Raw genomic sequence first — 16,262 nt, forward strand, 5'->3', positions numbered from 1 at the left:
ATTTTTTTGACTCCCTTCATGCACAAAAATCTCTCTATCTCAGTCTTGAATACGATATTTGACTGGGCAACAAAAGCCTTTTAGGGTAGAGCAAAATGTTTCCCCCAGAGCTGTCTGCAGAGTGAAGTTGTACAACTTATTTAGCCACCCTTTCGTTTTTATTTTGCATGCTCCAATTTGAAATAACCAACAGCAAAAAATTTGGTCCTCAAACAAGTTGAAGGTTAGTTCATTGCGAAAACTAATGCTAAAAGATACTAAATAAGATACAACTAAAAAAAACTGAAAAGATACTAAAAAAAATACAACTTGTCCATGGTGGCCAGATCCCCTAAATTAATCTACTCCCATTTGCCAGCTTTTGGTACATATCCCTCGAAATCTTTCCCATTCATGTACCCATCCAGATGCCTTTTAAATGTTGTAATTGCACCTTCTACTACATAAATGCATTTGAAAGAGAGGAATAAGGAATGGAGAATTTGCAGGGCTATGGATGAAAAGCAGGGAAGTGGGCAATAAACAGAACAGCTCTTTCAAAGAGCCAGCTCAGGTTGAAAAGAATTGGATGGCTGCCTTTGTGTGGAATGTTTCTGTGATTCTACAGCTCATAGTGGGGTAAGAGGATGATTAGCCTGTCATTTCAGAGAGACTAACAAAAAGCCAAGGATTGCAACTCGCTAGAGTTCATGAAAATAGTAAAATGGTGCTACAATAAGTAATGCCACTCGAGATTGACAACTGCCCAGCTGCACATGGAATCAACCCGTAGGTTTCAAAAGAAATCGGTGAAAGCATTTTAGGTGTCTTGACTGCAATCTTGCAAAGCAGATTTCTCAAGTTGGAAGAGCAAGAATTCAGCCCATTGCGCTTGACCAACGGTCAGTCACCTAACTAAAAACAATGCCTTGGATTTGTTATGACACCTTTAAGTTACCCATGACACAATATAAAACCATTTTTGAACAACGACAGGCACAAATCCATTGTGTTGTTTAGGATGGATGACTAAATGCTTGGTCAAAGAAAGAAAGCTGAGGTAGCATCTTACAAGAAGAGATTGAGGTCGGGAGGTGGAAGTTCCAGGGAGAAAGTTCCAAAGCTTTGAGCCCTACAGTGGATGCCATGGTGGGAGAAAAGTAGGAACCCCAGGTCACTCCAGTGACTAGGAAGTTCAGGCCCAGCATTGGTTTCAGAAAGTGATCAGTTATTTGAGCATGAGAAAGAGAAATTTAAAACCAAGCTGTTGCCTGAGTTGACAGCAATGTACATCAGACAGTACTGAGGTAATGAATACTTCCTGGTGGTGAAAATCTGCAATGTCTAAGTCCATTGTGTTAATGCTCACAAATCAACCCAGATGTGGTCAGTCAAATATTCCATTTCCAAAACATACTGAAGGAGTCTGTAATATGCTATCACTTCCCCTCCCTTGGCAATCACCTCTCTCAAAAGGTCATAGTTGACAGGGAGATCCGGCGCCATACCTGCTGTTTCTGCTCAACTTTCTATATGTTAGACCAATGAGTTTTTGACAACAAAGACCTGTGCACATCAACAGATGTCTTAGTATGAACAGCAGCTAGTATCACCAGAGATAATGGGAACTGCAGATGCCGGAGAATCCGAGATAACAAAGTGTGAGGCTGGATGAACACAGCAGGCCCAGCAGCATCTTAGGAGCACAAAAGCTGACGTTTCGGGCCTAGACCCTTCATCAGAAAAGGGGCATGGGGAGAGGGTTCTGAAATAAGTAGGGAGAGAGGGGTAGGCGCGTTGAAGATGGATACGGGAGAAGATAGGTGGAGAGGAGGGTATAGGTGGGGAGGTAGGGAGGGGATAGGTCAGTCCGGGGAGGATGGACAAGTCAAGGGGGTAGGAAATGGAGGTGCGGCTTGAGTTGGGAGGTGGGGATAGGTGAGAGGAAGAACAGGATAGGGAGGCGGGGACGAGCTGGGCTGGTTTTGTGATGCAGTGGGGGGAGGGGACGAGCTGGGCTGGTTTTGGGATGCAGTGGGGGGAGGAGAGAATTTGAGCTGCTGTTCCTGCAACCACCTGTCTATCCTCCCCTGACTGACCTATCCCCTCCCCACCTCCCCATCTATACTCTCCTCTCCACCTATCTTCTCCTCTATCCATCTTCGGTCCACCTCCCCCTCTCTCCCTATTTATTTCAGTACCCTCTCCCCATCCCCCTTTTCTGATGAAGGGTCTAGACCTGAAATGTCAGCTTTTGTGCTCCTAAGATGCTGCTTGGCCTGCTGTGTTCATCCAGCTCCACACTTTGTTAGGTGGCATCACCACCCTCCAGTGTGGCAATAAGAGATGGATTGAGCATCAGTGACACATACGTGCCCTAGAGAAATTCCACCCACAACACCTCCACAACAATCCCAGCATTCAATAGGCGGACTGTCCAATAAATACCAATGACCCTCATGAATACAAACAATCAGGCAAAACTCTGGCAAATCTAATTATTTTGGACTGAATACTGTTACTGAGTATTGTTATCTCGAATACTGTGTCTGAATAGCTGGAAAGCATCTAGCCCTCTAGGTCCAGTTATCTCAGCCCTCAAAAGGCCACTGTTCATGGGAGGACAACACTCTACTGATTGACATTACTGATTGGAGCAAGCTTGCTACACGCCATTCAAAGTGCTGACAACTTGTGCCCCATCAAGTTGCATCATGCTTTGAGGTTTGTATTTGTGTATTATTTCTCTTAATAAAGAGACAGAACAGTGGCAGAGAAGGGAAGAAATGGAAGCAAATCTGGGTCCTACTATAGCTTATGGGACATCTCACCTCGTCCCCCAAGACATTCAGCCTCATGAAGAATGACAACAGAGACCCACAACCCTGAGCAGATACCATCATCAAATCAAAGAACAACCTGGGGCTTGCCTCTTGGTGTAAGTTGAGGTACAAGCAGTAGAGTTTTTGATGAGCTTTACTTTATTGACTGTGGAAATCATGAAACCAGCCAGGGGGCATTGAAAATGTCTGGTCTAGAGGTAATCAATGCATGGAGAGCTGAGGGGTTGAGACAGAGCTGAGAAGGGAGATATCAGAGAGGTGTAAGCAAGCTGCCTTTGCAATAATTATAATAACTAGAAATTCAAGAAATACATTCATCTGCGATCCTCAAAGGAGAGCAGTGGAGAGAAACTAACCTTGAAATTGATTGAGAAAGATGAATTGTTCAGTCTTCAATACCCTTTCCATGAGCTCTGGTGTATTAAATCATAAATAGGCTGGAATTGACAGGTATATGCTTTGCATTTAATGTAAGCTTCTGAGCATGGAATAAAAGATTCCAAAAGATCAACAATATTTTTGTGAAATGGAAGACAAGAGACAAAAGGCCTTGAAGTTCACGACAGGAGGAGAATGTAACATATAATCACTGAGATCTTTGTGTCACTCATCTTGTCCTTTAGATTCTAATGTCCTCTGGCAGCTTTGAAATCACAGATGCTTGGTTTTGGAAGAGAGATCCAAATATAGCATTGTTTCATAACCCTCACTAAATCAGAGGGCACTAAATAAAACAATGGGAAAATTTCATAAGGAAAACATAGCATAGGAAGTGCAGCCCTCTGAGGTGTGGAATGAAGACAAAGTCATGTTGGTGAATAGAATCATAGAATCGCTACAGTGCAGAAGCAAGCCATTTGGCCCATTGAGTCTACACTGCCCAGATAAGGGATGGCTTCAAGAGTGACATGAAGGCTTGAAATAGTGATTATTGCAATGGAATCACTTGCTGATGGCATGGGAAAATGGCAGCGCTGCTTGCGCCACAGTGACCAGCGGCTTAGCAACGGATACTATCACCAAAAACAACAGCCAACACTGACACCTCATGGCTTCACATGGGGCATTTGTAGCAGAAATAGCCTCTCAACAATCAGCCTTGTCTGGCCATCAGCAAAGATACAGCATGATGAAATCTCTTGTCTACAAAGAACTGCTTTCTGCCTGCCTATCATCTATCATAGGGGAAAGGAGGCCAGCATCTCAGAAGGGCCGAGTGCTCATCCTGTGTTTTCACACAAATGTTATAGGGTCATAGAATCCCTACAGTGTGAAAGAAGGCCATTCAGCCCATCAATTCCACACTGACACTTCAAGGAGCGTCCTACTCAGACCCAAACTCCCACCCCCTATCTCTGTAATCCGGCATTCTCCATGGCTGACCCACCTAACCTGCACATCCCTGGACACTATAAGCAATTTAGCATGGCCAGTTCACCCAACCTGCACATCTTTGGGCTGTAAGAAGAAACCAGAGTATCTTGATGAAGCACACACCAACAAGAGGAGAATATGCAAACAGACAGTCGCCCAAGTCTGGAATCGAACCCGGGGTCCTGGCGCTGTGAGGCAGCTTTGCTAATCACTGTCCAACCTGATTGGTTCAGATGGTCCAGGTCCAGAGTAGGTCCAGATGAAGCTGCAATTCAAGTGTAGATTGCGATACACCGCCAAGTTTGCACTGAGGTAAAGAACGTGGATAAATCTGCTTGTGCCAAAAGCACTCCAAAGGAGTTTCTGGGACTTTTGCAGGATTCCCTGGGTATTCCACCAGTCCTCTCTACCTTGTTCCCAACTGGTCCTTTAGACAAAAGCTGGATGAGCAAAGGTAATCAATCCCAAAAAGACCAATTACCTTACAAAATTATCACTGGCAATAGACAATAATATTTATTTCTCTTGCCTCAGGCCACCTAAAGATATATGAAGTAGGTGTAGGCCATCTAGCCCCTTGGGGTCTGCTCCACCATTCAATAAGATTCTATTAAATGCCAGTGCACGTTACAGTCAATGGAGTATTTTGGAAGTGGACTCTGTGTTGTGATGTTGAAACGGGAGAGATGCAATGCTGTACGCACACTACAACGGGTCACCTCATGCGTGCTCATGGGCCAGACATTGACACCAGAGGCCACAGGAAGGATCTGCTCCTGCATTGCCGACGGCACTGCAGTGATGTCAGCACTTGTGCATGTGTAACCAGCACTCACCAGGGCTGCCAAGGTATGGGGACGAGACAGAGACGGCCATCATTCACCATGGTGAAGACAGTGCACGGGTATCGTGTGAGTGCTGTCAGCAGGTCAGTCCCCTAATAGCCAGGGCCACATTGGGTGGAGAGACTGAAGCAGGCTAATCTTATTTCTCTATCTTTGCACAGGACTAAGGCAGCACTGGGGCAAGTCTAACCTTTATTTGCCATTCCAAATTACCCTCCAATGGCTCGCCAGGCTGCTTTTTAGAGCAGCTAAGATTTAACGACATTGCTCAAGGTCTTCAGTCAAACGTAGTCCAAACCAGTGAAGGGTGACAGATTTCACTCCCTGCAGGACATGAATGAACCAAGGCTTTTTTTAAACTGACAGTCATTGCATGCCTTCTTTTATACTGGCGTTCTATTCCAATTAATCTACTCTGCCATGGTGTTATTTGAACCCATGCCTCCACAACATTAACCTAAGGTTCAGTGACATTACCACTTACGCCACCATTACCCCCAGATCCAGAAATGTGTTTTGTATGCTGAAAAGCTCGGAAAAATAACTTTAAATGTGCAACACAGGTGGGGTTCCTATGAGTTAGTAAGAACTGCAGATGCTGGAGTCAGAGAGAACACAGTATGGAGATGGAGGAGGGCCCTGACTCGAAACGTCAGCTTCCCTGCTCCTCTGATGCTGCCTGACCTGCTGTGTTTCTCCAGTTCCACTGCTTTATAGCTTTGCAATGACGTAATACATTAAACATGTGTTCTTGTGCACATGCAGGCAATTGCTCCATCTAGTGGAGGCATTCACAGTAAAGGTAGCCATATTGGAAACGTGACAGCAAACCAAGCACCAACTTTTTTTTTGGAGTAGATCTTAAAACTGGGACTTTGTAAATCCAAAGCAACTCTGCTGCAAACTGAGCCACAACTGATATTAGGGAGTGCTGCTGGAAGTAGTATCATCCACATATTTGACCCCAAAACTGATTTTCTTTCACATCGACATTAATTGAAAGTAGAAATTGGTACAATTTTGTGCTGCTTGTAAAAATCAACTTCAATCCCAACAGCTTCACACACATACTAACGCACAGAATAGATTACCCGGGCAAGTAGCACATATGTTTTAAATAATGGCTAGATTGATCAGAGACATGGGGATAAAAGAGGTGGAGCGAATTTGGGAGTTAGTACGCCATGACCCACAGATAATTAAAAGGGCAAACTAGTGGAGTATGCAAATTGCAAAGTCTGTGTCGTGATATAGCCAACCATAGTGACATAGTACCTCAAGCTTGGTTACCACAGCAGACTGAAGTATTTCCCAGAGTTTGTTCAGAAGTTGCAAGCGGGATCAATCTGCCCTTCTTGTGCTTTTTTTCGATTCCTGAGGGATTCAGTTAGTCCTTGGCATCAACATCAAATACGTTCGTAGCAAATCGACAATCTATTTCTTTAAGCAAACTGCTTCCCAATGATCCTCACACTTCTAATTTCCTTGCCTTGGAGCTAACTTAAAAATGATGGAAAGTAAAATATTTCACAGTGTCTAATGGGCTGCTGAGTTGTCAGAAATTTATTTCACACAATTGTCATTAATCAAGTTCACCTCCCTGTCCAGGGCAATGAAAATCAGCTCAAGCTGTTCTTGGCCTATCAGTGTGATCTTGGCAATTGTATTCCCAATCTCAGCTTGGTTCATGGAGAATTATAGCTGCTCTGACAGGGGATCTTGTGGTGTAGTGGAAGTGATTCTATCTCTGAGCCAGGAGATCTGGATTCAAGACCCACCCACTCCTGAGATTTGTAATAACATCTCAGAGCATGAAACAGACCCTTCAGTCCAACCAGTCCATGCCGACTATGTTCCCAAACTAAACTAGTCCCACCTGCCTGTACTTGGTCCACATCCCTCCAAACCTTTCCTATTCGTGTACTTATCTAAATGTCTTATAAATGTTGTAACTCTACCCATATCCACCACTTCCTCTGAAAGTTCATTCCACACGTGAACCATTCTCTCATCAAAAGAAATTGTCTCCCAAGTCTTTTTTAAATCTTTCTCCTCTCACCATAAAAATGTGCCCCTTCGCCTCAAAACCCCACACCCTAGGAAAAGACACCCGCCATTCTCTTTATCTGTATCCCTCATGATTTTAAAAATTCCTATAAGGTCAACCCTCAAACTCCTACATTCCAGTAAAAAATATCCCAGCCTATCCTCCCTCTCCCCACAATTTAAACCCTCCATTCCCAGCAACAGCCTCTTAAATCTTAAATCTCTTCAAAACCCTCTGTAACTTAAAAATATTTGTCCTATAACAGAACTGCACACAGTATTCCAGAAGTGGCCTCTCCACTGTCCTATACAAACTCAACAATGATATCCCAACTCCTTCTTCAAACGATCTGCCATTGTCTCTTTAGCAGTACCTGGAAGCTCATTAAACGGAGGTGGCTTTGTTGACTTGGGCAGGACCAGAGAATGGAAGACAATTACAAACCCAATGGCTTTCTCTGTCTTGAGATAGCTGTGGGTAGATGACCAGTGAGCTGCCCAAACCTTCCAATCAGGGATGGCTCCAAGAATGACGTGAAAGCTTGAGTAATTGATTACTGCAATGGAACCACTTGTGGATGGCAGGGGAAGATGGCAACGCTGCTTGCGCCACAGTGACCAGCGGCTCAGCAACGGATACTATCACCAAAAACAACAGCCAACACTGACACCTCATGGCTTCACATGGGACAGTTGTAGCAGAAACGGCCTCTTGACAATCGGCCTTGTCTGGCCAATGGCAAAGATACAGCATGATAAAACCTCTTGTCTGAAAAGGACTGCTTTCAGCGTGCCCATCACCTATCATAGAGGGAAGGAGGCTAGAAAGGCCCCGTGCTCATCCTGTGCTTAGAGAGTTCCTGGAGCTTCACCCATAGGTGTGGAACTGTTGTCCCCCCGCAACCTCCTGCATTCATAGGGGACTGGCTTTCACAGATTGCAGCAGAGAATGTTTACTGGCTTTGAACGCATCGCCACAAAACTGACCCGCAAGTGATTTCGCATCTTCCTGTCCTTTAATCAAGGCTGCTGCATTTGCAGTCACGAAGATACAATGCACTGGCTAATGAAATATAATTGGAATTAGCTTTATTGTGACATGTACTCACAGGAGTGCAGTGAAAAATTTACAAGTCGCCATTCATGCTGCGCATTAGGTTCGCAGATACCAAGGTACAGATTCTTGAATACAAATTCTCAGGGGAAAAAAAATAGGAAAATAAATAAATAAATAGTCCAGCATTGCAAACCTACAAAAGTGCAAAATCATAGCAATAAATTCAAAAAAAAGAAACAATCAGTTCAGAATAACAGTCTTTCCGCAACAGTATAATAATAAGAAAAAAATTTGAAACAAACAGAATTTAAGACAAAGTCTGTCTTCAACCATTACCCAGTCCTGGGTTTAAGGACACAACACCCTCTGTTGGGATCCCGGGCTGGACATCCCGGGCTGACGATGAAGAAAAGCCACATGGAGCCCCACACCGACACTGAAGTAAACAATAGACAAAGCCACTGAAAGGAGTCCCAGACCACCGCTGGAGCTGCCAAGAGGAGCCCTAGGCTGGTCATTGGGACGTCAGGCATGGACCCACCTCATCTCCAGCTGCTGCCGAAGCATTCTAGCCCCAGGCCTCACCAGGACCCTGCCTCAAGGGATAGGCTGGATCCACGCTCTGCTGCTGCAGCCTCCTCCCTCACCTGAAGCTGCCAAAAGAACATAAGATGACCTTGGTGACAGAAGAAAAAAAGTTCAAGAAAAGATGCGGCAGGCTTGTCAATAGAAGCAGACGGGCCAGGAGCCCGAATACTTCCTACCTTGCTGCCGCCATCTTGAAGTTGAGGAAATTAATTCCAAACAGCTCTAGCTTAACATTGCACATTTCAGCACGTAGAAGATGGATGATGCTGACTGCTGTCACTTGCACGCCAGGCCGCATTATACAAGAGCCGTCGTTGCAAAGACTCATTGACTGTTCACGGTCGATAGGAACAAATCATTTGCACAAACTAGAACTGGCTCTTCACTGCTATTTCACAAAAGGAAACCAGAGCCACATGACTGGACAAATACAAAGCATGCTGAGCTTTTCCAAAAGCCAATGCTTGATAGAATGCTGCTCTTATACATTCAACCAACCGTCTCAAACTCAGAGTCACAAAAACATTTCATTACCTGCTTTATTAAAGGTTTCTCTAACAGAAAGTCACTAGAGGCTCCAGCTCAATTCACAGTCAGTATTGAATCCTTATGCATGGAAAAACTCATTGATAATATTCATGAGCTGGTTTCTGTCTTTCTCCTTGCCATGTTCCAGAGAACGTGGCTGTACTTTTCTCGGTTTCAAACTCAGTCTTCTGTTTGTGCGCTCCAAATGTTAGTGTGGCTCTGCAGTAAACCCCGAAGGGCTGCTACAATTTTTGGGTTAATAAAATCTTCCTTTTCCATGAAAGATAATCCCACAGCGAGGAAATTCATTCACTCCAAAGGTAACAGTTCTCTGCTTAACTACAATATCACAAAGGCCCAAACATTATTCCAGTCAAAAATGGTGTAAGAAATATCAGACTCAAATTGTAAATATCTAGCTTGCCATTATTAATGCTTATCAATGTAATTATTGCTCCATAAACCAAGTTATCAAATTAGAGTGAATAAGCAAAATACCGTGGATGCTGGAAATCTGAACAGACACAGAAAATGCTGGGGAAACTCAATAGGTCCGGCAGCATCTGTGGAGAAAGTAACAGAGCTAAAAAAAAAGCACAGTGCTAGAGTCAGGTTAGTGAAATTTATAATTTTTACCTTTGCATCTATCCACTAAATTTGCAGTCTTACTGTGCAAGCTGGCTAAAGAAACTACTAAAGCAACTGAAAAGCCTCAGCATCAGTGAGGTGATCCAAATTCTTAGGACTTTTACCTTCAAGGGTGGGAGTTGTGAATTCTGCCTTTTCCCAACATTGCAATCCCGCCTCCTGCCTGGCAGTGCCCACCAAATACTAGTTTCAAAAGGCAGGCTGGAGCTATGCTCATCATTGACCTGAGTAGGAAGCAGGCAGAAGACAGATCCATGCTGAGTGGAGTGGTTTCAGATTTGACTTAACTTTCTGCACCATTAAGAAAGGGCCTGATGAAAGCACACGATCAGTACATTTTGCGATGTCAAGAAGGAGAAATCACATCAAAATGATGATAAGCCCAAATGAGTGTATAGTTGGAGAAATTTGGACGCAATGTGGGAATTTGATGTGGAAAGGAAGAGGTGCTCTTTGCTTTTAGATAACACAGTGTGGAGCTGGAGGAACACAGCAGAACAGTCAGCATCAGAGGAGCAGGAAAGTTGATGCTTTGAGATGCAGAGGGTCCCAATCCAAAAGATCAACTTCCTTGCTCCTCTGATGCTGCCTGGCCTGCTGTGTTCCTCCAGTTCCGCACTGTGTTATCTCGGACTCCAGCATCTGCAGTTCTTGATATCTCTAAGGTGCCCTTTACCTTTTTTTTAGTTCATAATTCATAAGGGTTTTATTTAATAGGATGAATTTTTAAGCTCAGGATCAGAGCCCAGAACAAAAGAGTAATATATGTTATGGATCAGACCAAACTCTCTCAAAATATATTAAGAAGAAAAGCCTAGACCCCAACATTTTCTTATTTTAAAGGTAAGTGTAAGGCATTGCACTCCAGATCCAATTTAATTGGTCAAACTACTCAACGTTAAGCAAAGCACATTTTTATTTTACACTACAGAAAAAATACAGACAAAATGAAGCTAAAAGAAAAGAATTAGCTTAACAGTAACTCTAACAACGTACTTAACAAAATAATACATATATTAACAATTACTAATTAACTGTTCCAATATAGTAACATGCCCAAAACACACTCTTGGCAAAACCAAATTCAGTAAAATTGATTGTCTCACACGCAATTCTCGCGGTTGGAGAGAGCCCCAGCTTTAGCTGTAACCGAGAGAGGAATAAGAGCTTCCACATACAGCTTCAACTACCCAGCAACTGCTGAAAGTTAAAACTAAAAGTCCTGGTTCTGTGGGAACTTGACCCCAACTAATCAGCCTGTTTCTTCATAGCATCTCTACAGTGTAGAAACAGGCCCTTCAGCCCAACAAGTCCATACCAATGCTCAGAGTATCCCACCCAGACCCATCCGCCTATAACCCACACATCCCAGCACACGACAGGCAATCTAGCACCGAGCCTGCACATCTTTGGACTGTGGGAGGAAACCAGAGCACCTGGAGGAAACCCACACAGACACAGGGAGAAGGTGCAAACTCCACACAGTCATCTAAGGATGGAATTGAACCCAGGTTCTTGATGCTGTGAGGCAGCAGAGCTAACCACTAAGCCACCGTGCTGCCCCAGCTGCAATCTGCACTCGAGCGAAGTTTCAGTTGTTACAACCTTTTTTTTCAAAAAGCTCCGAGGCCTCACAATGTGTTTACTCTATTGGCTTTGAGCAGACTGCTTGGTTCCTCTGTTTCAATCTTTCCTCAATTAAAAAATAGGACAAAATGTGCCTCTTAAAGCCGTTGTGTTGTCACATCAAGCGGAAACCATAAGATCATTGGTTGGTGATAGCTATTAATTTGACTACCTCTTACAAGTTACTTTCACACTACAGGACTGCGGAGTTGTTATTAAATGCACACAAACTGAAATCTATGAGCCTGTAGTGCAGGTTGAAATTGGCGGGTATGATGTTGTGAGGATCACAGAGATGTGGCAGCAAGGGGTTCAGGGCTGGGAAGTAAATATCCAATCATACACATCCTATCAAAAGAACAGGCAGATGAGCAGAAGGGGAAGGGTTGCCTTGTTAGTAAGAAATGAAATTAATTCAACATCAAGAAGTGGTACAATAATGAACAAAAAGCTTGCCAGAGATTAATAGTTAAGAGACACGCAAGAATGGGCATTGAACTCATTGGACTCAAGAATCTCTGACCTGTGAGGCAAGCTCCAGAGCCAAGGCTCTTTCGGTACTAGCTCCTGAATCTCACTGCTTGCCACACTTGTAGTCACACCCTCCTGTCCCTGACCACTGCCGAAATTTGAGGTAGTCAATCTAAGGGGTGTGAACTGCCTCCTGAATCACAGCCATCCAGGTAACTCTCCCCCTTCCTGCAGTACTGTCTGAAGCTCATACCCCAGCTCATGAACTCCAGCCCGACTTTCTCAAGCAACTAAATTGGTTCATGCCTCTGATCCATTCACAGCAGCACAAGCACGGTAAGTGGTGTTCGGGCACCTGAGCCCATCCACATCCCTCTCTATCTCACTCTCTCTATCTCTCTCTCTCTCTCTCTCTCTCTCTTCTTTCTCATTTCTTTCTTTCTCAGTTTCTTTGCTTCATTTTTGATGCCAAGGGGAAGCGGGAGCCGTCTTCGGCAGGTCATCAGCTGGGGCAGTGATGGACTGCAAAGCAGGGGCTCCTGGTCACAGGAGGCTCATAGAGTGAACTCGGCAACTCAGCAGGTCTTTGGCTACGACAGTGGCATTACCCAGAGCAGGACCTCCTGGCTGCAGTATACCTGGAGAATGGACTCTTGGCGAGGTTTGAGTTATTGCACCAGGAGCAGGAATTAATTGGAGACCATGATACTTTGCAGAGGCCTTACACAAACCCTGGAGCTGTGTTTGAAGGTGCTGAGGAAGCTGAAAGGTCTGAAGATGGATAAATCACCCAGACCGGATGAACTCCAGCCCAGAATTAGTTTTCCGCCTCCTGCCCTCCCACCCCTGTCCTTTCTAAAGAGCTACATTTAGTTGATTTCATTATTACAATAGTTGTTTTCCAATCCACAGTGAGCCTCCAATGGTTCTTGAAGGATCACTAACAGTACCTCTACAATGTCCTCAGCTATCCCTTTTGGATAGGCTGAGTAGTCTGAGTTTAGTAGGTGGCAAGATTTTAGAGACCTTTGCTAAGAATGAGATTGTGATATACTTGAAAGTGCATGGTAAAATAGGGCTGTGTCAGTATGGCTACATCATGGGGAAGTCACGTCTGACAAATCTGTTAGAATTCTTTAAGGAGGCAGTGAGCAAGTTAGGAAAAGGAGAGCCAGTGAACGTGGACTATTTGGATTTCCAGAAGGCCTTTGACAAAGTGCTGTAGGAGGCTATTAAATAGGATAAGTGCCCCATGGTATTAGGGGCAAGGCACTGGCATGGGTAGGGGATTAGCTGACTGTCATAAAGTAGAGAGTGGGGATAAAGAGGTCTTTTTCAGGATAGCAGTCAGGGACTAGTGGAGTTCCACAGGGGTCAGCGTTGAAACCACAACTATTCATGCTATACATTAATGATCTGGAGGAAGGAACTGATGGTATTGTTATAAGGTTTGCTGGTAACACAAAGATAGTTGAAGAAGCTGGTAGTGTTGAAGAAGCAAGGAGGCTGCAGAAGGACTTGGACAGGCTAGGAGAGTGGGTGAAGAAGTGGCAGATGGAGTACAATGTGGGAAAATGTGAGGTTATGCACTTTGGTTAGAAGAACAGAGGTGTAGACTTTTTTTTAAGTGGGAGAGGCTTCAGAAATCTGAACCACCAAGGAATCCTAGTTTAGGATTCTCTTAAGGTCTGGTTGGCAGTTAGGAAAGCAACTGCAGTGTTAGCATTCATTTCAACAGAACTTGAACACAAAAGCAGAGATGTACTGCTGAGGCTGTATAAAGCTCTGGTCAAACTTCATTTGGAATATTGTAAGCAGTTTTGGACCCCGTACCTAAGGAAGAATATGCTGGTGTTGGAGTGAGTCCAGCAGAGGTTCACAAGAATAATCCCAGGGAAGAACAGCTTGTACTATGAAGAGCATTGATGATTCTGAGTCTATACTCAATGGAGTTTAGAAGGATGGTGGGGGGTAGAGATCTGATTTCAACTTACAAAATATTAAGAGGCCTGGATAGAATGGACATGAAGATGTTTCTGCTAGTAGAAGAGACTAGAACTTAAGGGCATTGCCTCAGAGTGAAGGGACAACACTTTAGAACTGAAATGAGGAGGAATTTCTCTAGCCAGAGGGTGGTGAATCTGTGGAACTCAATGCTGCAGAGAGCTGTGGAAGCCAAGTGATTGAGTGCATTTAAAACAGAGGTAGATAGGTTCTTGATTAGTGAAGGGATCAAGAGTTATAGAGATATGGCAAGAGAACAGGGTTGAGAAACGTATCAGCCATGATCGAATGACAGAGCAGATTTGATGGGCCAAATAACATAATTCTGCTCCTATGTCACTTGTTCTTATGGTCTACATTAGCCCAGCAGTAGGAGATTACCACTTTATCCCCATAACCTCCTCACCATGTAAGCCTACACCATACCTCCTCAACTCACAACCCCCTTTGTACTACCCATTCCCACTTAGTTGTCTCATGTTCCTTCCCCATCCATGGACATTAAGTTGCTGAATTCCTATTCCTCACTATCCAACTAATCCACCACATATACCCTCTCAATCAGGACTATTGAGTTTTTGTGAAATCTTTGAGATTCTCGCGAAACTATCAAACAAACAAACATCATTCAAAAACACATATAAACCCACTAACCTGAAGGCGTTAGTGGAATTCACAGCCCAGCTAAGTATTCACAATAATATTCCCCTCTCACAGGTATGTCAAAAAAGCCTCTAAAAATGAACACATTAAAAATCTTAATCTGATCTGTTTCATTGACTCAAAATTTGAAAGGTGTCTAGGCTGACAACCGCAAGAATCAACTATCTGCTCAGCAGCTTGAAAGCCTCAATTGAAACAGAAGAATCTTAATCACTAGAGATAATAGGTACTGCAGATGCTGGAGGATCCAAGATAACAAGGTGTGGAGCTGGATGAACACAGCAGGCCAAGCAGCATCAGAGAAGCAGGAAAGCTGACGTTTCGGGCCTGGATCCTTCTTCAGAAATGGGGAAGGGGAAGGAGGTTCTGAAATAAATAGGGAGAAAGGGGGAAGTGAATAGAAGATGGATAGAGGAGAAGATAGGTGGAGAGGAGACAGACAGGTCAAAGAGGCAGGGATGCAGCCAGTAAAGGTGAGTGTAGATGGGGAGGTAGGGAGGGGATAGGTCAGTCCAGGGAGGATGGACAGGTCAAGGGGGTGGGATGAGGTTAGTAGGTAGGAAATGGGGGTGGGGTTTGAGGTCAGAGGAGGGTGTAGAAAAGAGCAGGAGGCCCAGGATGAACATGACATCTGAGGAATGTGAGGAGGAGTTGAAATGGCTCGTGACTGGGAGGTGCAGTTGTTTATTGTGAACCGAGCGAAGGTGTTCTGCAAAGCAGTCCCCAAGCCTCCGGTTGGTTTCCCTGATGTAGAGGAAACCACACTGGGTACAGCGGATGAGGTATACCACATTGTCAGATGTGCAGGTAAACATCTGCTTGATGTGGAAAGCCTTCTTGAGGCCTGGAATAGGGGTGATGGAGCAGGTGTGGGGGCAAGTATAGCACTTCTTGTGGTTGCAGGGGAAAGTGCCGGGTGTGATGGGGCTGGAGGGGAGTGTGGAATGGACAAGGGAGTCACAGAGAGAGTGGTCTCTCCGGAAAGCAGTCAAGGGTGGGGTGGGAAAAATGTCTTGGGTGGTGGGGTCGGATTGCAGATGGCGGAAGTATCAGAGGATGATGCGTTGGATCCAGAGGCTGGTGGGGTGTTACGTGATGATGAAGTGGATTCTGTTTTTGTTGTTATTGCAGGGAGGGGGTGTGAGGGATGAGTTGTGGGAAATGCAAGAGACACGTTTGAGGGCATTCTTGACCACTGCAGGGGGGATGTTGCATTCCTTGAAAAACGAGGACATCTGAGATGTATGGGAGCGGAATGCCCCGTCCTGGGAGCAGATGCAGCAGTGGTGAAGGAATTGCGAGTAGGGGATGGCATTTTTTCAGGAAGGTGGATGGGAGGAGGTGGATACGAGGTAACTGTGGGAGTCGGTGGGCTTGAAATAGATCTTGGTTTCTCGGTGGTTGCCCGAGATGGAAACAGAGAGGTCCAGGAAGGAGAGGGAGGTATTCCACTCCAACCTGTTCCCTTTGTGGCCTCCTCTACATCAGGGAAACCAAGCGGAGGCTTGGGGACCACCTTGCAGAACACACAGGCTCGGTTTGCAATAAGCAACTGCACCTCCCAGTCGTGAACCATTTCACCTCCTCCTC

Source organism: Stegostoma tigrinum, chromosome 19 (assembly GCF_030684315.1).
Source record: "Stegostoma tigrinum isolate sSteTig4 chromosome 19, sSteTig4.hap1, whole genome shotgun sequence".
Lineage (NCBI taxonomy): Eukaryota > Metazoa > Chordata > Chondrichthyes > Orectolobiformes > Stegostomatidae > Stegostoma > Stegostoma tigrinum.